The following is a 25531-nucleotide window of genomic DNA, read 5'->3' as shown; positions in this document are numbered from 1 at the left end:
AAATCCTAACTCAACTATTCGCCTCTGTGATCAGATCATAGAAACTTTATTTTCTTGTTACGATGATTTTCTACTTCACTCTGAAATCCTTTGAACTTTTAAAATGTTTCAGACTTATGTTCCATCACATAGATATATCCATATCTGCTCAAATCATCTATGAAGGTCAGAAAATACGATACCCGCCGCGAGCCTCAACACTCATTGGACTGTATACATTAGTCTGTATTATTTCCAATAATTTTGTTGCTTGCTCCACTGTTCCGGAGAACGGAGTCTTAGTCATCTTGCCCATGAGGCATGGTTTGCAAGCATCAACTGATTCATAATCAAGTGATTCCAAAAACCCATCAGCATGGAGTTTTTTCATGTGCTTTATACCAATACGACCCAAACGGCTGTGCCAAAAATAAGTTGCACTATCATTATTATCTTTGCATCTTTTGGCTTCAATATTATGAATATGTGTATCACTACGATCGAGATCCAACAAACCAATTTCATTGGGTGTATAACCATAGAAGCTTTTATTCATGTAAACAGAACAACAATTATTCTCTAATTTTAAATGAATAACCATATTGCAACAAACATGATCGAATCATATTAATGCTGAACGCAAACGCCAAATAATATTTATTTAGTTTTAACACTAATCCCAAAAGTATAGGGAGTGTACGATGATGATCATATCAATCTTGGAACCACTTCCAACACACATCGTCACTTCACCCTTAACTAGTCTCTATTTATTCTGTAACTCCTGTTTCGAGTTACTAATTTTTAGCAACCGAACAAGTATCAAATACCCATGGGCTACTATAAATACTAGTAAGGTACACATCAATAACCTGTATATCAAATATACCCTTGTTCACTTTGCCATTCTTCTTATCCACTAAATATTCAGGGCATTTCCGCTTCCAGTGACCAGTCCCTTTGCAGTAGAAACACTTAGTCTTAGGCTTAGGTCAAGACTTGGGCTTCTTCAGTTGAGCAGCAACTTGCTTGTCGTTCTTCTTGAAGTTCCCTTTCTTTCCCTTTGCCTTTTTCTCGAAACTAGTGTTATTGTTAATCATCAACACTTGATGCTCTTTCTTGATTTCTACCTTCATCGATTTCATCATCCTGAAAAGCTCGGGAACCATTTACGTCATCCCTTACATACTATAGTTCATCAAGAAGCTCTACTAACTTGGTGATGGTGACTAGAGAATTCTGTCAATCACTATTTTATCTGGAAGATTAACTCCCACTTGATTCAAGCGATTGTAGTACCCAGACAATTTGAGCACATGCTCACTACTTGAGCTATTCTCCTCCATCTTTTAGCTATAGAACTTGTTGGAGACTTCATATCTCTCAACTCGGGTATTTGCTTGAAATATTAACTTCAACTCCTGGAACATCTCATATGGTCCATGACGTTCAAAACGTCTTTGAAATCCCGATTCTAAGTTGTTAAGCATGGTGCTCTAAACTACCAAGTAGTCATCATATTGAGCTAGCCAAACGTTCATAACGTCTGCATCTGCTCCTGCAATAGGTCAGTCACCTAGCGGTGCATCAAGGACATAATTCTTCTATGCAGCAATGAGGATAAACCTCAGATCACGGACCCAGTCTCCATCATTGCTACTATCATATTTCAACTTAGTTTTCTCTAGGAACACATATAAAACATAGGGAAGCCATAACGCGAGCTATTGATCTACAACATAGATATGCAAATACTATCAGGACTAAGTTCATGATAAATTAAAGTTCAATTAATCATATTACTTAAGAACTCCCACTTAGATAGACATCCCTCTGATCATCTAAGTGATCACGTGATCCATATCAAGTAAACCATAACCGATCATCACATGAAATGTAGTAGTTTTCAATGGTGAACATCATTAATTATGTTGATCATATCTACTATATGATTCATGCTCGACCATTCGGTCTCCAGTGTTCCGAGGCCATATCTGCATATGCTAGGCTTGTCAAGTTTAACCCGAACATTTCTGCGTGTGCAAAACTGGCTTGCACCCGTTGTAGATGGACGTAGAGCTTATCACACCCGATCATCATGTGGTGTCTGAGCACGATGAACTTTGGGAACGGTGCATACTCAGGGAGAACACTTTTATCTTGAAATTTAGTGAGAGATCATCTTATAATGCTACCGTCATAACTAAGCAAAGTAAGATGTATAAAAGATAAAGATCACATGCAATCAAAATATGTGACATGATATGGCCATCATCATCTTGTGCCTTTGATCTCTATCTCCAAAGCATCGTCATGATGTCCATCGTCACCGGCATGACACCATGATCTTCATCATCTTGATCTATATCAATGTGTCGTCACATGGTCGTCTCGCCAACTATTGCTCTTGCAACTATTGGTATCGCATAGCGATAAAGTAAAGCAATTATTTGGCACTTGCATCTTATGCAATAAAGAGACAAGCATAAGGCTTCTGCCAATTGCTGATAACCTCTACAAAACATGATCATCTCATACAACAACTTATATTTCATCACGCCTTGACCATATCACATCACAACATGCCCTGCAAAAACAAGTTAGACGTCCTCTACTTTGTTGTTGCAAGTTTTACGTGGCTGCTACTAGACTTAGCAAGAACCGTTCTTACCTACACATGAAAACCACAATGATAGTTTGTCAAGTTGGTCATGTTTTAACCTTCGCAAGGACTGGGCGTAGCCACACTCGGTTCAACTAAAGTTGGAGAAACTGACACCCGCCAGCGACCTGTGTGCAAAGCACGTCGGTAGAACCAGTCTCGCGTAAGCGTACGCGTAATGTCGGTCCGGGCCGCTTCATCCAACAATACCGCCGAACCAAAGTATGACATGCTGGTAAGCAGTATGACTTATATCGCCCACAACTTACTTGTGTTCTACTCGTGCATATGACATCTATGCATAAAAGCAGGCTCGGATGCCACTGTTGGGTAACAGTAATTTCAAAAAAAATCATACGCACATGCAAGATCATGGTGATGCATAGCAAAGAGAGGGGAGAGTGTTGTCCGCGTACCCTCGTAGACCGAAAGCGGAAGTGTTAGCACAACGCGGTTGATGTAGTCGTACGTCTTCACGATCTGACCGATAAAGTACTGAACGTACGACACCTCTGAGTTCAGCACACGTTCAGCCCGATGATGTCCCTCGAACTTCGATCCAGCCGAGTGTTGAGGGAGAGTTTCGTCAGCACGACGGCCTGGTGATGATGATGATGTTCTACCGACGCAGGGCTTCACCTAAGCACCGCTACAATATTATCGAGGTGGACTATGGTGGAGGGGGGCACCGCACACGGCTAAAAGATCAAACGATCAATTGTTGTGTCTCTAGGGTGCCCCCTTGCGTCCGTATATAAAGGAGCAAGGGGGGAGGTGCGGCCGGCCAAGAGGGGCGCGCCAGGAGGAGTCCTACTCCCACCGGGAGTAGGACTCCCTCCCTTTTCCTTGTTGGATTAGGAGTGGAGGGGGAAAGAGGAGGGAGAGAGGAAGGAAAGGGGGGCGCCGCCCCCCTCTCCTTGTCCTATTCAGACTAGGGGGGAGGGGGCACGGCCCTGCCCTGGCCGCCTCTCCTCTTCTCCACAAAGGCCCACTATGGCCCATTAAGCCCCCGGGGGGTTCCGGTAACCCCTCGGTACTCCGGTAAAATCCCGATTTCACCCGGAACACTTCTGATATCCAAATATAGGCTTCCAATATATCAATCTTCATGTATCGAACATTTCGGGAGTCCTCGTCATGTCCGTGATCACATCCGGAACTCCGAACAACCTTCGGTACATCAAAACTCATAAACTCATAATATAACCGTCATCGAAACTTTAAGCGTGCGGACCCTACGGGTTCGAGAACTATGTAGACATGACCGAGACACGTCTCCGGTCAATAACCAATAGCGGAACCTGGATGCTCATATTGGCTCCCACATATTATATGAAGATCTTTATCGGTCAGACCGCATAACAACATACGGTGTTCCCTATGTCATTGATATGTTACTTGCCCGAGATTCGATCGTCGGTATCTCAATACCTAGTTCAATCTCGTTGCCGTCAAGTCTCTTTACTCGTTCTGTAGTACATCATCCCGCAACTAACTCATTAGTTGCAATGCTTGCAAGGCTTAAGTGATGTGCATTACCGAGAGGGCCCAGAGATACCTCTTCGACAATCGGAGTGACAAATCCTAATCTCGAAATACGCCAACCCAAAAAGTACCTTCGGAGACACCTGTAGAGCACCTTTATAATCACCCAGTTACGTTGTGACGTTTGGTAGCACACAAAGCGTTCCTCCGGTAAACGGGAGTTGCATAATCTCATAGTCATAGGAACATGTGTAAGTCATGAAGAAAGGAATAGCAACATACTAAACGATCAAGTGCTAAGCTAACGGAATGGGTCTTGTCCATCACATCATTCTCCTAATGATGTGATCCTGTTCATCAAATGACAACACATGTCTATGTCTAGGAAACATAACCATCTTTGATGAATAAGCTAGTCAAGTAGAGGCATACTAGGGACACATTGTGTTGGGGATATCACTACTGGGCGTAAACCGGCCTATCTGGGCCGGGTTAACTTCGTCAGTAGTTAAGTATGTTAAAGCCCAAGAAGGCAGATGAGGGCTCAAGGCCCATAGCTGGTTCAAGGCTTGTAGCCGTAAACCGGCGTTGGTATTTAACTTGTATTGTAAGTTAGGAATAAGTAGAGACTAAACCGGACACATCTATGAGCTGGTATTGGGACTCTGTGAACCGACGGGCGTCACCCGTGTATATAAGGGGACGACCCGGCGGCGGTTCAAGGACAATAGACAACAACTCGAGACATTGGCGAAGCTTGTTTGCTCCCTAGTCATCAAAACCCCATCAATTCCATCACAACTAGACGTAGGCTTTTACCTTCATCGAAGGGGCCGAACTAGTATAAACTCTCTTGCGTCCCTGTGTCCGCTTTAACCCCTTCAAGCTAACCCGTCGCAATGGCTCCACGACTAAGTCCTTTCTCTAGGACATCTGCCGTGACAAAACCACGACAGTTGGCGCCCACCGTGGGGCTATCGCACGATGGTTTCAAGTTCTTGGAGGGCCGCTTTGAAGGACTCGAGGGCTACGCCGTAGGCCGGATGACTAAGAGTCGTCGCAGCAAGCTTTACATCGATGCTGCAGGCTGGGGCCCCGAGGCCGGCTCAGTTGAGTACGGGTACCGGGTCCCCTTTGGTGGCATACACGTTTTCATCGGCAAGATCGAAGAACCGGGCCCCGAGCCGGATATCTGCACTGACCTCGTCGAAACGGCTCAGCGTGCGTGATCTGCCCGGGTTAAACCGGCCATGAAACGTGCCTTCGTGGGATTCATCCATGGAGGAGGTCATGAGGATGGATCAGGACCTGGCGGCGAGACCGTCATTTACTCCGGCGATGAGTCATCAACCGGAGAAACCGAATCTCTATATCAGCTACAAGATGGCCGGATTGGGGGCTGTTCCGATGGCGACAGTATTCCGGACCCCTCTGATCTGCCCAACCGAGTTGGAATATTCATGGCCGGCACACAAGTAGCGCTTCATTCTTCGACCGCTGCGGCAACAACCTCCGGTTCAGCAGCGGTGATGGCTGCCGGGGCAGGAGGCCCTGTGCGCCCGCCGGCTCAAGTTCTATCAGAGCTATTTGATGCATTGGTTGTGCTTATGGCGGAAGCTAATCCGGCGAATCAGGACGTGCACAACGCGGAGACTGCAAAGGTAAGGGAACAGATCACCCAGGCCAAGGCGGACCTGGCAGCTGAGGATACCAGGATGGCCATAGAGCGGGCCGCTCTAGACGCACAAGCCTACAGGCTCATGTTGGACCAGAACGCATCGCATGAAGTCATGAGGAGGAAGTACCGATCCCATTTGCCTCTGGTTTTCGAGGCCAGAGACCATTTCAACACCCCGGGAGCAGGAACCAGTAATCCACTGGAGGGAAACCGGGCGGAAGCTCCTAGGACCGGTGCGCCGGTTCAGCCTCGTCGGATGGATCCGCCTCGTCAAAACACCGTTATACCTCAGGCTGTGTCAACACCTACGGGTCACTACTCCAACCCAATGGACAATCTCGTCGCCGCTGCTGCATGGCTGGAGGCCATTCCAATTGAAGGTGACTCACCACAGGTGATAGAGACGTGACGGGTCAAGGAGCTTCTTAGGACAGCTTTGGACCAACAGGAAGCATACTCGTACAGCCGCGACCGGATCCACTCGACCCCTCGCCCAAGCCGGAGCTATAGCAGGCGTATGGAGGAACCGGTAGTGTCAAGTGATGAACGACGTGGAGCACCCCGCGGCAATAACCCGGCGGGTGGTGCTGATAACGCTTAGGAAGTGGTGGACCGGGCCCAAGCACGCAGGGAGGCCGAGTTAGCCGCACAATATCAGGCTCGGCAGCTTACGACGGTTCGTCCAACTATTTCGGTCGAACCCGGTGTTACTTCTAGCTCTTTAGGGGTGCCTTGCCTTGTCCCCGCTTTACGCAATGTGCCCCTGCCCTAGGATTTCAAGGGCCCGTGCAAGGTACCAAATTACACGGTGGATCAACCCCCAGAGACATGGGTGGAGAGCTATGAGATGGCCATGGAGATGCTAGATGTGGATGATGCGGCATGTGCAAAATACTTCACCATGATGCTTGAAGGAACGGCCCGCACTTGGTTAAAAAGCTTACCGGCCAATTCTAACAGTTCATGGGCCCAATTACGAGCCCGGTTTATCAATAATTTCAAGGATACATGTATGCAGCCCATGTCGATAGTAGACTTAGCTGCCTATGTCTAGGAGGAAGGAGAATCGACGACTCATTGGGTGCGCCGGGTCTCACAAGTGTTGCATTCATCAGACCGCATCAACGCTGACACCGCAGTCTTAACCCTAGAAGGCAACTACCGGTTTGGGCCCCTAAAGCTGAAGTTGGGACGGATGAAGCGCCATTGCACTGACATGGGGACCCTCATGGCTGCTTTGGTAAAGTATGCTGATTCTGATAGTACCAAGGATCCTGAATCTGATGATGAGAAGGCAGGGAAGGGAAGGAGTTACAACAACTCCAAAGGTCAGCAGCATCACTGGGCAGGCAACGGTGGTGGAGGCAAGCGTAAAGCGGATGGTAACATGGACTTTGTGGCTAATACCAACGCGCAAGACAATGGCCAGTGACGCAAGGGTAAACTGAAAAATCATAGTGGGGCACCCAACCCTAACCCGGACCGCCTAAATTATCTACTGAGCCAGCCCTGTCAAAGACATGGGACGAAGGAGATGCCAGCAAACCACCTTTGGAAGGATTGCTTCATTATGCAGGAGTTCAAGAATTCTAATGCTTTCCGGTATGATCACGGCTCTGGTGGTGGCTCAGGATCCGGGCCGGGTTACGGTGGAGGAAATTCCGGTTCAGGATTTAATGGTAATCCGGGCGGACATAACAGTCAAAATAATTAGAACAACCAGGGTGGTTACAACCAGCAGCAGCAACAGTCAGGTTACCAGAGCAACCCAAAGCAGTTGAATAGTGGGCAGTACCATGTCTTTACCACTAGCTTGGACAAGCGAGACCGGAAGGTTCAGAGGCGGGCAGTCAACTCTATTGAACCGGCCGTGCCCCGTTATCTACGCTGGTCTGAACAGCCAATCATATGGAGCAGAGAGGATCACCCTCCCCAGATTGATAATCCGGGTCAATTGGCTCTAGTGGTGGCGCCTCAGGTAGGAGGTTACAAGTTCACCAAAGTGCTCATGGATGGAGGGAGCAGCATTAATATCTTGTACTATGAGACCTTCCATCGTATGGGGCTAACAGATAAAAATCTCAAACCGTCTAATACGGTGTTCCACGGTGTGGTACCTGGCAAGTCAGCATACCCTGTTGTAAGATAGCTCTGGAAGTGGCCTTTGGAGATGATCATGATTCCAGGTCGGAAACATTGACGTTTGAAGTAGTGAAAATCCAAAGTCCATATCACGCCCTGTTTGGGCGACCGGCCTACGCCAAGTTTATGGCACGGCCCTGCTATGTGTATTTGCAGCTCAAGATGCCGGGTCATAAGGGGACAATAACGGTTCACGGAAACCGTAAAATTGCTTTGGAATGCGAGGAAGGAGATGCGGCCTACGCAGAGTCGGTTTGTGCCACCGAGGAGCTGAAGTATTATAAGGACAATGTTGATCCGGCGGACATGACTCCATTAAAGAAGCCAACTATGGGGCATGATCCGGCCCTGAAGTTCAAATCGGCAGCAGAAACTAAGCTTGTTGACTTCGTACCTGGCGATTCGTCCAAGCAGTTTAGCATCAGTGCCAACTTGGATCCGAAATAGGAAAGCGCGCTCATCGAGTTCATCTGTGAGAATAGGGACATTTTTTCATGGAAGCCCTCTGACATGCCAGGTGTACCGAGGCAACTCGCTGAGCACACCCTTAATGTGGATCCTAAATACAAACCGGTGAAGCAGTTCCTCTGTCGGTTTAACGAAGAAAGACGCAAGACGATTGGAGAAGAGGTATTGTTGAAGTTTTTCACCCTGAATGGCTTGCCAATCCGGTACTGGTCCTTAAGAAAAACGGCACCTGGCGCATGTGTGTGGATTACACAGATCTTAATAAGGCTTGTCCCACAGATCCTTTTGCCCTCCCCCGTATTGATCAAATTATTGATGCTACGGTGGGTTGTGAGCGTTTAAGTTTTTTGGATGCATACGCTGGCTATCATCAGATCAAAATGGCAGTTAAGGACCAGGAGAAGACGGCATTCATAACTCCCTTTGGAGCCTTCTGCTTTGTGTCTATGCCCTTTGGGCTCAAGAGTGCCCAGGCAACTTATCAATGGTGTGTACAAAATTGTCTTCACAAGCAGATTGGCCGTAATGTATATGCTTACATGGATGATATCGTGGTTAAGTCCAGGGAGAAGGAGACTATGGTTGATGATTTGAAGGAAACCTTTGATAACCTGAGGACGTACAAGATGATGCTTAATCCGGCCAAGTGTGTCTTTGGTGTACCGGCAGGCAAGTTATTGGGTTTTCTGGTGTCCAACAGGGGAGTTGAGGCTAATTCGGAGAAGATCACAGCCATCACCTCCCTGGCTAAACAGAAGTGTATCAATGATGTTCAACGCTTGGCAGGCCGGATTGCTGCATTAAGCCGGTTTATCAGCCGCCTTGGTGAAAAGGCAATCCCTTTGTATCAGATGTTGAAGAAGATGAATCAGTTCGTCTGGAGTTCCGCTGCTGATGAAGCGTTTGAGGACTTAAAGCGGCAATTGGTCAATCCGCCTGTGCTCGCCGCTCCCGTTGACAAGGAGCCGTTATTACTATATGTTGCTGCTAATGCTCGTGCGGTTAGCGTGGCTATTGTGGTGGAGCGAAAGGAGGCAGGTAATGAGCATCCAGTTCAACGTCCGGTCTATTATATCAGCAAGGTACTCATTGAGTCCAAGCAAAGGTATCCGCATTGGTAGAAGCTGGTATACGGAGTTTTTATGGCAAGCTGGAAGCTTAAGCAATACTTCCAAGGGCACCCAATTACGGTGGTCGGTTCTGCTCCTTTGGGGGATATCATCCAGAATCGGGAAGCTACTGGCCGGATTGCCAAGTGGGCTATAGAGCTTGGGCCGCACGGATTGAAGTATGTGCCTCGGACGGCGGTTAAGTCTCAAGAACTTGTTGATTTCATCAATGATTGGACGGAACTGCAAGCACCTGAAGAAAAGATGGATCACACATATTGGACCATCCATTTTGATAGATCCAGGCAATTGGAAGGCTCGGGGGCTGAAGTCGTATTAACTTCACCACGAGGTGATAAGTTTTGTTATGTTCTCCGCTTAATGTTCCCTTGTACTAACAATGCATCTGAGTATGAAGCCTTGCTCCATGGTCTTCGGATGGCTAAGGAGATGAATCTAAGTCGAGTTAAGTGCTTCGGTGACTCGGACCTCGTGGCTCAACAAGTATCTGGCACTTGGGATTCCAAGGACCCACTCATGGCAGCGTATCGTCGTGAGGTTGATATTGTTGCAGGTCACTTTAAAGGCTATCAGGTGGACCACGTGGACCGATGGAAGAATGAAGCGGCAGATGCTCTAAGCCGGCTGGGCTCTCAACGCAAACCGGTTCCGCCCAATGTTTTTTTGGATGTGCTGCACAACCCGTCGGTCAAGCTCCCTGGTGAAGCAGATTTGGCTATTCCTGATCCGGAGGCTCAATTGGTGGCAGCTCTTCATGTCATTCCGGATTGGACGCTTCCTTATCTGGCGTACATGAACCGGGGCGAGTTACCAGAGGATGAGACTCTGGCTCGACGGATAATCCGGCGGTCCAAGTCCATGACTATTGTCAATGGCGAGTTGCATCATTGCAGTGTATCAGGGGCGTTTCAACGCTGTGTGTCTCCTGCAGAAGGCTGTGAAATTTTGTGTGAGATCCACGAAGGAGATTGTGGTCACCATGCCGGTTCAAAATCTTTGGTAGCTAAAGCGTTTCGCCATGGCTTCTATTGGTTAACTGCTCATGCTGATGCAGAGGATCTGGTAAGACGATGTGACAGTTGCCAAAAGTTTTCAAGACGTGCTCATGTGCCGGCTCAAGAATTGATAATGATTCCAATTACTTGGCCGTTTGCAACTTGGGGGCTGGATATGGTCGGGCCTTTCAAAAGGTCCAAAGATAAGAAGACTCACCTCATGGTGGCGGTTGACAAGTTTACAAAGTGGGTGGAGGCAGAACCTGTTAGCAAGTGTGACGCAGCCACGGCGGTTTAGTTCATCAAAAAAGTCATTTTCCGGTTTGGCTTTCCACACAGTATCATCACAGATAATGGTACCAATTTGTCCAAAGGTGCCGTGAAGGAGTTCTGCGACCGGGAGCACATCCGGCTTGACGTTTCATCCGTAGCACACCCACAGTCCAATGGTCAAGCAGAAAGGGCTAATCAAGAGATTTTGAGAGGCATCAAGCCTCGGCTTATGGTTCCTTTGCAGAGAACACCAGGTTGTTGGGTAGAAGAATTACCATCTGTATTATGGAGCATCAATACCACACCCAACAGATCAACAGGATACACACCATTCTTCATGGTCTATGGAGCGAAGGCGGTTCTCCCCAGTGATATCCGTCATGATTCACCTCGTGTGATGGCTTATGTTGAAGCGGACAACGAGACAGCACGGCAAGATGCTTTGGACCGGTTGGATGAAGAGCGTGACATAGCAGTTGCTCGCTCAGCGATTTACCAACAGGATCTTCGTCGTTATCACAGTCGCCGAGTCAGAACCAGAACCTTTCAGGAAGGCGATTTGGTGTTTCGGCTCATCCAAGATCAGACTGATATGCATAAGCTATCCCCACCTTGGGAGGGACCTTTTGTGGTCAGCAAGAATTTGCACAACGGGTCATACTATCTGATCGATATTCGAGAGCATAAAGACTCACGTACATCAGAGGAAGAGACCAACAGGCCATGGGACATAGCTCATCTTCGGCCTTACTATACCTGAGTCATTGGCTCCACTTATGTACATATTACGATGATGTATATATTATGATTAAATATAATAAACCAGATCCTTAGCTAAAGCGGGGTATATGTTCTTTTACATCATGTGTGGTTACACGGAGTTATTCTAAAGCGCCTCCGGTTTACCCCTTGAGTTAGCTTTTCAAAAGCATCATGTTATATCACTTGGGGGCTTGGTCGTGTCCGAACCAATGCAATACCTCTTGATAGGCGAGAGCCACCAGATCACTTGGAGACTTGGTCACGTCTGAACCAGTCATGCCTCTTGATCGGCCTAAGGTCACAGAATCACTTGGGGGCTTGTTCGAACCCGAACCATTGCCATGCCACTTGATCGGCATAAATGCCACGGTTTCATTTGGGGACCTGGCTGACTTGAACCATAGCTACACTTATTAGGAGCTTGGCCGTGTCCGACCATGGTAACGCCATCTGATCAGCTCAAATAAGCCTCTTTTTGCAAATGGTTTTGTCATTGCCTTTGCTTCACATTTTTTCTTTGAAAGATATTTCTTTCTTTTTATTGCGTTTTTTAAACCGACAAAGTTTCAAGCCGGTTCAAACTCTCAATTGACGGAACACAAGCCATTTTAATCCGGAGACTATTTGCTCGGTTTGATTTTTTGTTAACATCCTATTACGGAGTAACACAGTGTTTATTATAACCCGGCACGGTTTACATGGTAAACCGGCATCATATATATACAGGAGCTGCTATCTCCTCCAACAGTGTGGGTTTATAAAACTCCACTTCAAGATTGGCCAAGCCAACTTCACGTCCAACGATGGCAGGTATTATGTATCTCAAAATTTTGGTCATATACTTTAAAATTTTGGATGTTTTGATTTCATGTATGCAGACATCATATTCTGCCTGACTGTACAACCGCGGTGGCACTTTAAGATTTTTTATTACAGAAAGTACTTTGGAGGTTCATCACCCAAAGGAAGAGCAAGTTGCAGTAATTATGCACGAAGGCATATCAACACCAAAAGTATCAGCTAGCTTATTACAAGGCAACACGATGCCCACAATAAGATCATTGTTTTTCGCAAGGGAGAAGCAGTTTTAAACTGGCTTCCGGTTCAAGCTTGGTCACCAGCCCGGCCTGATGGTTGTGGGTCATCCCGTGCCGCTTCAGCTTCAGTTTCTCTATCCAGCGGCTGGAAATCAACAGTTGTCCAGTCGATTCCCATTAATGCTTGAAAGACAGCTTCGTCATGGATCAGCAACGATGGGTCAATATCGGGAGCGTAAGTATGCTTACGGATTGGAGGGATAAGATTTTCCGCTTCATGAATCGGTGCAGCTACTCGCTTGTTTTGATTGTCATATTGGGCTTGATAATGAGACAAGTCTGCTTCTTCAGCCAATTGACAAGCTAGGGGACGCACCTCCCGGTTTATTGCTCGCAGATCCGCTTCACTAAACTCTGACCCGTCTTCCTTCAAGCTGGAGCCCTGAGCCGCTTCAATAGGATCAAAATCCGGCACCCAAGCTTTTGCCCGGATTAAGGCATTGATTGAACCGGTTCGAGCCGCAGATTTCTTCAGCTCTTCAACCCGGGCAGGAAGCACCGACAATTTCATCAGAGTGTCCTGAATCAAAGTGGGCGCAGGCTTATTATGGGAGGCAGTACAGATGATCCGTTGGGCACCAGTGTACAGTTGTTCGATCAACGTGTAGGCGGCTTTCAATTTCTTCCGCACATCTGACCCCAAGTGACCAATGCGTGTCCCTGAAATATCACCAAGGGTTAACAAACCGGCAGCTCTGTAACACGGCAGAATCAATTCAAAAATCAAACCAGCTTACCAAAGATAGCAGTGGTCATGGCATGCATGTGCCGCTTTATGCTGGTCAGTTCATCCACCACCGGTTTTAGTGCAGCCTCGGCGTCTTCTGCTCGTTTGGTTAAAGCAGATTTTTCAGTAGCCCAATCCGCCCGCTCCTTCTTGCAATCCTTCTTAAGTTGTTCCATGACGCTTAAGGCGCTGGTCAGCTCTTCTTTGGCTTTTGAGGTTTCAGTCTGTTGGGACTTCAGATTTTCTTGGGGATCAGCGATTTGGGTCTCTTTTGTCTTCAGCTCAGCCTGCATACAGACAGTTATATGATTCAGCAAGTAGTACAAGAATTACCAACCACATAACAAGTTATGCACTTGGCGCTTGGGGCTAATGCCTATTTGATCTTCATATTTCACTTGATTATAAAGTCCCAAGATCAATACAAGTATTGAACTTGGCACTTGGGGGCTAATGGCTATTTGCTCGAACATATTCTGATGCGGCGATCTCAATTACTTAAAGTCCCAGTTTAACTACACTAAGTTGAACCGGCCCTTGGGGGCTACATCGGCGAGTTCCGAAGCATTAGGATTTATATTAGCAAGTCCCGGTTTGGATGCAGATTCTAAACCGGCCCTTGGGGGCTAGGAGAGTTAACAAGATTGAAATGTACAAGCAGGAAAGAGCATATGGACGTTACATCATATTTATCTTTCATCATGTTAACCAGACCGGCTTCGTAGTCACGACTGGTATACAGCCGGTTCAGGTAGCCGGAATGGATATCTTGGGCGTTCAGAGCAGCGTAAGTCGTCAGATCAGCATTCCACTTGCCTTTGCCAAAGGCAGCAAATTCTTCCTTGGCAGTATGTTTGGACAAAGCGACAGGATTGCTTGGCTCTGTATGGCCAATGCCAGTGATAACAACTTCATCATCCTTGGCGTTGCCGGTTTGCAGTGGGGCTGTTGGCTTATCAGTAGGCTTTGTTGGACCGGTGGATTTCTCAATCCGGATGGGGCTTGTGGGCTGCTTGACAGGACTTGAGGTATCAATAGGCCTCTCTTCAGCAATAAGATCGTCGTCTTGCTGCGGTGGATCATTGGGTATATCTTCAAGAATAGCCGCTTCAACATCTGGTGTTTTGCCCGGTTCAGGGACGGCATCCTCCTCGGCTGCTTTATCCAGGCGAGCCTTCTTGCTCGGCCTAGGCCTGGCCCTGAAAGGAATAACAAAGTCAAATACAGCATATGTTCCAAGGTGCTGTACCGGAAATATCAAGATAAGTATGGCTTACCCAAGCACCATTTTGAGCGGTGGCAGCTGAGTAGCCGATGACTCACCAGAGGATGAGTGGGAAGTAACCTGATAATCGGAGTCAGATGGATTAAGAGGTTGACAAAAACAGCCCGCTTTAGGAACAAGCACTGACAAGCAAATTAGAAACCTCTGAACGGCGTTTCTGAACCGGACTGTTCGGTAAACCGGTGGAGGTAACTACCTGGCCGCTGTGCCGGGTTGTGCGGCGAGCTCCGTGCTGTTGGGTCTTCATAAGAAATTTGGGATCCAAGTAAGCAAGAGGATGAGAAAATGTAACTTTCCGGTTTGCCTGACGGATTTTTAGTGAAGGCAAAGGTTCTGAATCGGAAGAGAGAATAATTACCTCTGCAGCATCAGCATGGATGGCTTCGGCATCATCCTGACAAATATCACCATCAATAAGATGCGTGAAAAATAAGCCAAGTGAGTCAAGCCCTACCTCAAGGTCCGGATTATCCACATCATCATCAGGGGCCGGATTAGAGGATGCAGTGGTTCTTTTCCTGTGGGCAGTCTTCTTCACAGCTTTAGTCTTTGGCCGGGTTGATCTTTCCGGTTTGTCTGGTTTTTCTGGTTTCTCCTGTGGAAGTTTCTTGCTCCAAATGGATCATTGCCCTGGTTACACAGACGCTAATATTAAACAATGACCAGATATATCAATAACAGGTTCAGCAAAAAGAAAAATCAAACTCTTACAGCTGGAGGTTTGTTGGTGGCACAGAAGGGAAGCAGGCCGGTTTTAGCACAGATGTGTTCCGGTTCATTCAGCATCTTATTCACAGCCTCTGTGATCTCTTCGTCGGTGAGCTGGATGTTAGCATGTCGCAGTGGGTCATCAACACTGCCAATATACTCGCACATCAAACCGGAGCGCTGACTAAGGGGTAGTATGCTCCATGATATCCAACAGCAAGCGAGATCAACCCCTGTTAAACCGTTGGCCATAAAGGCTCTGATCTTGGACAGTTGAGGAGCGTATTTGCTTCTTTCCTTGGCAGTCAACCTTTTGCGGAAAGGGGTGTGTATTGCTAAGCCGCTCTGGACGAAAGCAAGGCAAAGGATTTTCACCAGCAGGGGAGGTGTATTTGCAATAGAACCATGTTTGATTCCACTCTTTGGGGTGGCTATGCAGCTTGGCATGAGGGTATGTGACCTCTTTCCTTTTCTAAATCGCCACACCGCCCAATTCTGTATTGGAACCAGTCTCTGAACAACTCCATTGTGGGCTCCTCTTGAAAGAACGCCTCACAGAGCACTTGGAAGTGACACATGTTTGTAACAGAGTTGGGACCAGTGTCTTGTGGGTGGAGTTGAAAATCGGCTAAAACGTCCCGGTAAAATTTAGAACCGGGCGGCTTAAAGCCCCGGGCTAAGTGATCTACGAAAACGATGACCTCTCCTTCTTGAGGTGTGGGAGGGTATTCTTTCCCAGGAGCCCTCCAATGGATGGTATCTTTGCTGCCTAAGGCGCCGATCAGGACTAAATCGGCGAGTTGAGCCTCTGTGACGCGAGAAGGAACCCAGTTGCACTCATACACTTGCTTGGCCATGATGAAATCTACAAGGTAGGTGATCCCGGTTCAAAAATGCATTGATTAAGGTACATGGGTATGTGCAATGTTAAAACGGAGACAGATCTATCTAAACCGGAGTTTTATGAAGCAACAACATCTGGCGGTTCAACAAGGGGACTAATGATATATAACAGTTTGGTAATTTTTTCTACAAAGTTAAACCGCCTGGTCTAAACATTGAAGCAGATGAGTAAGTTTACAGAAATAGATTTCATAAGACTTCTCTACAGCGACGGATCTGAAGCAAGTTCAGAAAAGAAGGAAAATATTCAAGGTTCAAAAAGGAAATAGTACTGAATCAATGGGCAGAGATACATATAGATCTATGGTTTTGAGGCATGAAACTAAAGGCGGATGCTAAAAACTACCGCTACACAGAGTAAGGATTCCCAGATGCATCGAGGAGTTATCGTATGAACACGAAACATGCGATGAACACTAGAAGAACATGAAACCCTAGAGCAGATCTGTGTTGAAAAGAACAGAAGACTTACTGGAGATGAGAAAGACGCGGAAGGTTGCCGCGGTGTTCTGGTGCGCCTAGGTTGATGCAGCGGCCAAGGTTGATGCAGAGGTCGACGGTGGCGACGGAGCTCCGAAGCTGGGCGACGCGAGGAAGACGAATCACAAGGGAACGGAGGGGAAAAAGAAATGACCCTTCGGTCCTATTTATAAGGCAAGGGACAGGAGTTAGGCGCGAAAATCAAGGGACCATGGGTTTGGAAACGAAGCTGTCGCCTTAATTGTCGTAGACCTATTAAGGTCCTTTATAACAGGTGACGTCATGCCGGTTTACAACGACTAGAGAAGATGACATCACGGCGGTTCAACAAACTACAAGAAGATATTGAAGATGAAGATTTTTGCTAAAGGATTGACATGAACATGTTCAAATCAATCTGGGGCCTAATGTTGGGGATATCACTACTGGGCGTAAACCGGCCTTTCTGGGCCGGGTTAACTTCGTCACTAGTTAAGTATGTTAAAGCCCAAGAAGGCAGATGAGGGCTCAAGGCCCATAGCCGGTTCAAGGCCTGTAGCCGTAAACCGGCGTTGGTATTTAACTTGTATTGTAAGTTAGGAATAAGTAGACACCAAACCGGACACATCTATGAGCTGGTATTGGGACTCTGTGAACCGACGGGCGTCACCCGTGTATATAAGGGGACGGCTCGGCGGCGGTTCAAGGACAACAGACAACAACTTGAGACATAGGCGAAGCTTGTTTGCTCCCTAGTCATCGAAACCCCATCAGTTCTGTCACAACTAGACGTAGGCTTTTACCTTCATCGAAGGGGCCGAACTAGTATAAACTCTCTTGCGTCCCTGTGTCCGCTTTAACCCCTTCAAGCTAACCCGTCGCGATGGCTCCACGACTAAGTCCTTTCTCTAGGACATTTGTAGTGACAAAACCACGACACATTGTTTTGTCTATGTATTCACACATGTATCAAGTTTCCGGTTAATACAATTCTAGCATGAACAATAAACATTTATCATGAAATAAGGAAATAAATAATAAATTTATTATTGCCTCTAGGGCATATTTCCTTCAACTAGGACCATTCCCCCCCATGGCGCGCCCCCTGTGGCCGGTCTCCTCCCTCTCCTCCTTTATATATGGGGTAGGGGGGCACCCCAAAGCACAACAATTGTTTCTTAGCCGTGTGCGGTGCCCCCTCCATAGTTTACTCCTGCGGTCATATCGTCGTAGTGCTTCGGCGAAGCCGTACGCGGATCACATCACCACGCTGTCGTGTTAACGAAACTCTCCCTCGACACTTTTCTGGATTAAGAGTTCGAGGGACGTCATCGAGCTGAACGTGTGCTGAAGTCGAAGGTGCCATACTTTCAGTACTTGATTGGTTGGATCGCGAAGACGTTCGACTACATCAACCGCGTTAACCTAACTCTTCCGCTTTCTGTCTACGAGGGTACGTGGACACACTCTCCCCCTCCCGTCGCTATGCATCTCCTATATATATCTTGCGTGATCGTAGGAATTTTTTTGAAATTGCATGCTACTTTCCCCAACAGTGGTATCAGAGCCAGGTCTATGCGTAGATGATATGCACGAGTAGAACACAAAGAGTTGTGGGTGATCATAGTCATACTGCTTATCACCAATGTCGTATTTAGATTTGGCGGTATTGTTGGATGAAGCGGCCCGGACTAACCTTACGTGACCACATTCATGAGACCGGTTCCATCGACAGACATGCAAACTATTTTGCATAAAGGTGGCTGGCGGGTGTCTGTTTCTCCAACTTTAGTTGAATCAAATTTGACTATGGCCAGTCCTTGTTGAAGGTTAAAATAACACACTTGACAAAAAATCATTGTGGTTTTGATGTGTAGGAAAGAACGGTTCTTACTAGAAGCCCGTTGTCGGTGTCAAAACCGACAGATCTCAGGTAGGGGATCCCAAATTGTGCGTCTAAGGATTGGTGGTAACAGGAGACAAGGGACACGATGTTTTACCTAGGTTTGGGCCCTCTTGATGGAGGTAATACCCTACGGCCTGCTTGATTGACTTTGATGGGTTACAATAGTTGATCTACCACGAGATCGTAATGGCTAAATCCTAATTGTCTAGCCAATATGATTATGATTGCCTCTACGGACTAAACCCTCCAGTTTATATAGACACCGGAGGGGGCTAGGGTTACACAGAGTCGGTTTACAAAGAAAGGAATATTCATAACCGTACGCTAAGCTTTCCTTCCACGCCAAGGAGAGTCCCAACCGGACACGGGAGGAAGTCTTGTGTCTTGTATTTTTACGGCCCATTAGTCCAGCCCATACCATATAGCCCGGACGCCCGAGGATCCCTTAATCCAGGACTCCCTCAATAGCCCCTGAACCAGGCTTTAATGACGATATGTCCGGCGCGCAAATTGTCTTCGGCATTGCAAGGCGGGTTCCTCCTCCGAATACTTCAAAGTAGTCCTTGAACAGAGAACGTGTCCGACTCTGGGAAATAGACACCACATACAACCACAACATGATATAATATTTAACAAGTCCCATCTACTGACGGCTTTCGAGGCGAGACGTTACGTCCCCTGCCAGGTTATTATTTTGAACCGTCTTTCAACCTCTCGCTCCATGTTACGAGACACGGTATTTATTGGCATATCTTGTCAAAGCAGAGATCGTGCCCGCTTATCACGTGATTCTTATCAATATGGGTGTGGGTAATCAAACCATGTCGTTTGCACGATCCCTTGGGAATATGCGAGCTTTAAGGCCCATGAGGAGGTGTTTGTGTTGGGGAACGCAGTAATTTCAAAAAAATCCTATGCACATGCAAGATCATGGTGATGCATATCGACGAGAGGGGACAGTATTGTCTACGTACCCTCGTAGACCGTAAGCGGAAGCTTTATGACAATGCGGTTGATGTAGTTGTACGTCTTCACGATCGACCGATCCTAGTACCGAAAGTACGACACCTCCGTGATCTGCACACGTTCGGCTCGGTGACGTCCCACGAACTCACGATCCAGCAGAGTGTCGAGGGAGAGCTTCCTCAGCACACCGGCGTGATGATGGTGATGATAATGCTACCAGAACAGGGCTTCGCCTAAGCACCGCTATGATATGACCGAGGTGGATTATGGTGGAGGGGGAACTTCATAAGGCTAAGAGATCAATGATCAACTTGTGTGCCTATGGGGTGGCCCCCTCCCCGTATATAAAGGAGTGGAGGAGAGGAGGGGCCAGCCCTCTCTATGGCGCGCCCTAGGGGAGTCCTACTCCCACCGGGAGTAGGATTCCCCCATCCCTAGTTGGAGTAGGTGAGGAAAGGAAGGAGGAGTAGGAGAGAAGGAAAGCCCCCCCCCCCCCAAACCTATTCCAATTCGGCCTCTGCCCAAGGGGGGCGCACCAGCCCCTTGTGGGCTGGGGTGCTTCCTTCTTATGGCCCATAAGGCCCATAACTTCTCCCAGGGGTTCCGGTAACCTCCCGGTACTCCGGAAAAATGCCCAAACCACTCGGAACCATTCTAATGTCCAAACATAGGCTTCCAGTATATCGATCTTTATGTATCGACCATTTCGAGACTCTTCTTCATGTCCCCGATCTCATCCGGGACTACGAACAAACTTCGGTCATCAAATCACATAACTCATAATACAAATCGTCACAGAACGTTAAGCGTGCGGACCCTACGGGTTCGAGAACTATGTAGACATGACCGAGACTCATCTTCGGTCAATAACCAATAGCGGAACCTAGATGATCATATTGGTTCGTACATATTCTACAAAGATCTTTATCAGTCAAACCGCATAACAACATACGTTGTTCCCTTTGTCATCAGTATGTTACTTGCCCGAGATTCAATCGTCGGCATCCTCATACCTAGTTCAATCTCATTATCGGCAAAGTCTCTTTACTCATTCCGTAATGCATCCTCCCACTACTAGGAAAAAGCTTATAGACAGAGCAATAGCAGCAGCATGGGAATGGAAGCTGCGCTACTACTATTTAGTAGTAGCACGGGTAAAAACAGTGCGCTGCTACTAAAAAATAGTAGTAGCGCGGGTCTACCGTTCCCACACTACTACTAAATATCCTCCCAGGACAGCTTATAGTAGTAGCGAGGAGTATAAAAGCTGCGCTACTACTACCTCCGTTTCAGTTTACAAGTCCTGCGCGTATACCTAGGTTGCAATTTTATAACCCTAATATAAACTATATAGCACAAAAATTATATCTTTTGAAAGTAGAAACTCTGAAGTTTATGTTGGTATATTTTTTGTAATATATGATTTGTATTAGATTGGTCAAATTGACAATCTAGAAGTACGCGCATGCCCTGTAAACTAAAAGAGAGGTAGTACTATTTTCTAGTACTAGCGCGGTCTGCAATTCCGACGCTACTACTATAAATTGACGGGTCAGCTAATGTACCCCACTTTAGCAATAGCGAAGCACCCGTGGCCCGCGCTACAGCTAGTGGCACCGCACGGCAACCTTATCTCCCTTGTCCCTTGCCTCACCCTCTCCACCGCCCCTCCCCCAACCAATCTTGCCCACACCGCAGATGCCTCCTCCGCCCCCAAATGACGGAGACCGGGACGCCGGCGCCCTAACCCGCGTCTCCTTCCACCTCCCCCAGCTCATCTTCTCGTCGTCCGCTTTGGAGGAGCCTCCTTTGGCGCGCCACCGTGGTCGGGCTGCGGCGACCACCAGAGGTCCACCGCCGGCGGGAGCTCCATCCTTCTCCACTACGAGGCACCAGCAGAGGGGGACGACTCCTCCTTCCATCCCTAGCTGCGGTGTCCAACCTCTAACGCCGATTGATCCCCTCTAAAAGTAGCATCTTCTTCTTCCTCCGGTTCTTCTTCTTCCCCGGATCTGATGCGTGTGTGTGTTCGCGTGGTTGTGTGCAGGTAGTTGAAGGAAGGTGGTGGGCCATGGAGAAGCTGCAAGGTGTGGGCCTGAAGCCATGGATGGATGTGTTTGGTATGAGGATAGCGGACGGCGAGGAGGCACCGAACCGAGCGGCGGGCAAGGATGATGTGAAGCTGCGCGCACGGTCGTCCTATCCCTCCTCCGCCTGCTGTTACTGGAAGCAAGCGCGGTACCATCTCATCTCATCCACGAGGTGAGCTCTCGTCCGCGTGCCCGCGAGCTGCTTGTGTTTATGCCCATATCGTTTCTCTGTTCACCAACACCCCCACGGCAACCTACAGCCTCTGCCCACCTACAATCCTCATTGTTTGTTTAGTGCTCACTAACCCACATTGAATGATTCCAGTCAATGAATGAATGCATCTGTTCCAGCAAGAGGGGAGGGCAGAGCAGAGTAGGGCATCCAATGCGTTTCTTTCCCATATACTTTTGCCTGCTTCAAGTACTAGCATATGTATGGTCATCATTAAAGGATAATCTCCTTTTTAGCGGGTCAGTGGATGCTAATCATAGTTTAAACTTTGGTCGGTCAAGTCAAGCAAAACTAGTACGTACGTAGTGACATGTGATTCATCAGTCAAGTCAAGCAAGACACAACTACACTCACTCTAAGTGACTCTGCTCTCACCGTCCAGCGCTCACATCCGCCACCTGCTGCTCAGCCTCGCCGGTCGGCAACGCAGAATTTCGTCCTGCACTATATTTCTTGCTCAATTGTTGTTAGTGCTTAGGTTGTACTAGTAGCAGCAGCACAAGTAAAAGAAGGGTTTCAGATTTCTCACTTGTGCAAAGAATAGGTTCAGTCAATCTAATATTCATACTTACACTATAAATCCCTATGTACTTTCAGTGAATTCCCTTTGTAATGGTAGTGTTTGCAATGTAAAATTTCAGTGTAAGATAGATTAATAAAAGACTGAAACTATAGTCTGAATCATTGTTACTTAACTGAAGATATTTAGACTAAAAATATGCACTGTAATTTAATGTGCATTTTTGCCCAGTAATGTGTATTCCTTCTCTTTTTGGTTGCCTGGATTTAAAGTGGTTTTGGGTTGTAATTTTCAGTAATGTGTCACTTCTAGTTTACCTGAATATTTTTGTATTCTTATCAGTTTTGTGCCCCATTCTAAAGAAGTTCAGTAAATGTGTACGTCCTATTCTATAAATACAATATTTTACAAACCATTTAGATACAACAACCTGATCTTTGTTTTCTTTATCACAAGAAGATATTTTTGGCTTACATGAAGGGATGCATGCTCTTCATCTTGCAGGTATGACTCATCCTCGCATTCTTACTTCGCCTTTGTTTCCTTCAGCTTCTTGATCCTGAAATTTTAAGATAAATTGCAAGTACTCAGTATCATGTTCTTAAGCAAAGCTACTGTTTTTTGCTTGAATTACAATGTTTTGTCTGACCTATGTATAGTGTCAATAAAAATCTAAATTTCAAGATGGAGATACATTTTTTGGTGGCACCTTACATCACAGTAATTTACAACCAAGATAGGTTTACAATGTCTTTTTGATAGCAACTATAATGCACATATGTATTTTGTATGCATGACAAATACTGGGGTCAAATAGAATAACAAGTAAATCATTCATTTGGTCTTCATATTTACTTGAAGGATTGCATGTTCTTCATCTTTGTATGCCCCATGTATTTGCTTGTAAGCTTCAGTAGTGTTATCTATCTAGTCTGATTTATGCACTCCATTCCTAAGCTGAAATATTGTTTGTAACTGAAATATATAGTCTGAGTTTCATTCAGTTATTTGTCACTTTTTAACTGAATATCTTTTTGTAACTGAAATATCTGTGTACTTACAATGCCTGTCTCATAGGGCCATTCCCAGCGAGACCTAAGTTTAATTGAATATCCTTTCTGTCGATGGTCGTAGGATTTTATGCCCCATGTATTTAACTGTATATATTTTCTGTCGATGATCATAGGATTTTATGTCTCATCTATTTACAATAGTAGTGTTCTAAATTTAGTGTTTGTTGAACATGGTCAGGGACGGAGGGCAATGGATAAAATCTAGATGCCAAGTTGACTTTTTTCCTGCTGATTTGCTTATCGTGAAGATGCACAAAGGGTTAATAGCTCAAGCATTGGATGTTGGCAAAACAGAAGTTCCTTCACCAAAGGAAGAAAGTAGTTCCACCGATTCGGAAGCTACTAGAGATACTGAAAACTTTGAAATTAGTGGTAATGACGACAATGATCGTAATCACAAGCACCGAAGACCACTGCCACATTCTTTCACTATAGTCTTATCTCAATCACAGCATTGAAATAGTATGATCTATTACTTCACATTTTTTGTATCATGAGGACCACGGCCACGTTGTGCCAATATATGGGTAGCCTTGAAAGGTGTCCTCTTAAGTGTAGTTACCATTAATGATTTGAGTTGTAATTAATGTTATTACACTCCAAAATCCTAACTGAGTAGCGTCAATGAGTGTCAGATTCAGATCCAAATATGATGTAGCACATGCTTGCCTAGACTATTTTCTGTACTGCAGCATTTTATGTTTTTATTTTTTTAATTACTAATTCATTACTAGTAGCGTGGGAAAAAATTGTGTCCTACTAGTATTTAGTATACTAGTAGCGCCTGGTGTTCTAGACGCACTACTACTATTTCGTCAGTAGTAGTGCGGGTTCGAATAGTAGTAGCGCGTGTGACATCCGCGCTACTAGTAAAATGTTAGTAGTAGTGTGGGTTTACCCCGCGCTACTACTAACTTTTAGTTGTAGCGCGATACTAGTAGCCAATTTACCCGCGCTACTAGTAGCCTTTTTCCTAGTAGTGTCCCGCAACTAACTCATTAGTCACATTGCTTGCAAGGCTTATAGTGATGTGCATTACCGAGAGGGCCCGGAGATACCTCTCCGATAGACGGAGTGACAAATCCTAATGTTGATTTATGCCAACTCAACAAACACCATTGGAGACACCTGTAGAGCATCTTTTTAATCATCCAATTACGTTGTGACGTTTGATAGCACACAAGGTGTTCCTCCGGTATTTGGGAGTTGCATAATCTTATAGTCTGAGGAGCATGTATAAGTCATGAAGAAAGCAGTAGAAATGAAACTGTAACGATCATCATGCTAAGCTAACGGATGGGTCAAGTCAATCACATCATTCTCTAATGATGTGATCCCGCTTATCAAATGACAACTCTCTGTCCATGGCTAGGAAACTTAACCATCTTTGATTAACGAGCTAGTCAAGTAGAGACATACTAGTGATACTTTATTTGTCTATATATTCCCACATGTACTAAGTTTCCGGTTAATACAATTCTAGCATGAATAATAAAAATTTATCATGATATAAGGAAATATAAATAACAACTTTATTATTGCCTCTAGGGCATATTTCCTTCAGTTCGATATTCATCGCCTTTATAAAGGGATACAAACCCACCTTTCTCGCCCACACCTACTGCTACCTCTTGAGCACTGCGTTGGATTTCCTTGAAGAGGAAAGGATGATGCAGCAAAGTAGCGTAAGTATTTCCCTCAGTTTTTGAGAACCAAGGTATCAATCCAGTAGGAGGCTACGCGCGAGTCCCTTGTACCTGCACAAAACAAATAACTCCACGCAACCAACGCGGTAAGGAGTTGTCAATCCCTTCACAGTCACTTACGAGAGTGAGATCTGATAGATATGATAGAATAATATTTTTGTTATTTTTGTGATAAAGATGCAAAGTAAAATAAAAGGAAAGTAAAAAAACAAAGGAAATAACTAAGTATTGGAAGATTAATATGATGAAGATAGACCCGGGGGCCATAGGTTTCACTAGTGGTAT

General features: G+C 46.2%; 1 long non-coding RNA gene across 1 annotated transcript; it reads left to right on the top strand.

The window, feature by feature from the left end:
* The first annotated feature begins 21283 nt into the window (after nucleotides 1–21283).
* On the top strand, nucleotides 21284–24182 carry LOC119298527. The gene is made up of 3 exons (XR_005145879.1): nucleotides 21284–21887; nucleotides 22927–22971; nucleotides 23719–24182. It is a non-coding gene; the product is annotated as an uncharacterized LOC119298527 (long non-coding RNA).
* The last annotated feature ends 1349 nt before the right edge of the window (nucleotides 24183–25531 follow it).

This window comes from Triticum dicoccoides, chromosome 5A (assembly GCF_002162155.2).
Source record: "Triticum dicoccoides isolate Atlit2015 ecotype Zavitan chromosome 5A, WEW_v2.0, whole genome shotgun sequence".
NCBI lineage: Eukaryota > Viridiplantae > Streptophyta > Magnoliopsida > Poales > Poaceae > Triticum > Triticum dicoccoides.
Note: the sequence above shows the minus strand (reverse complement) of the source record. Positions and strands in the feature narration are given on the sequence as shown.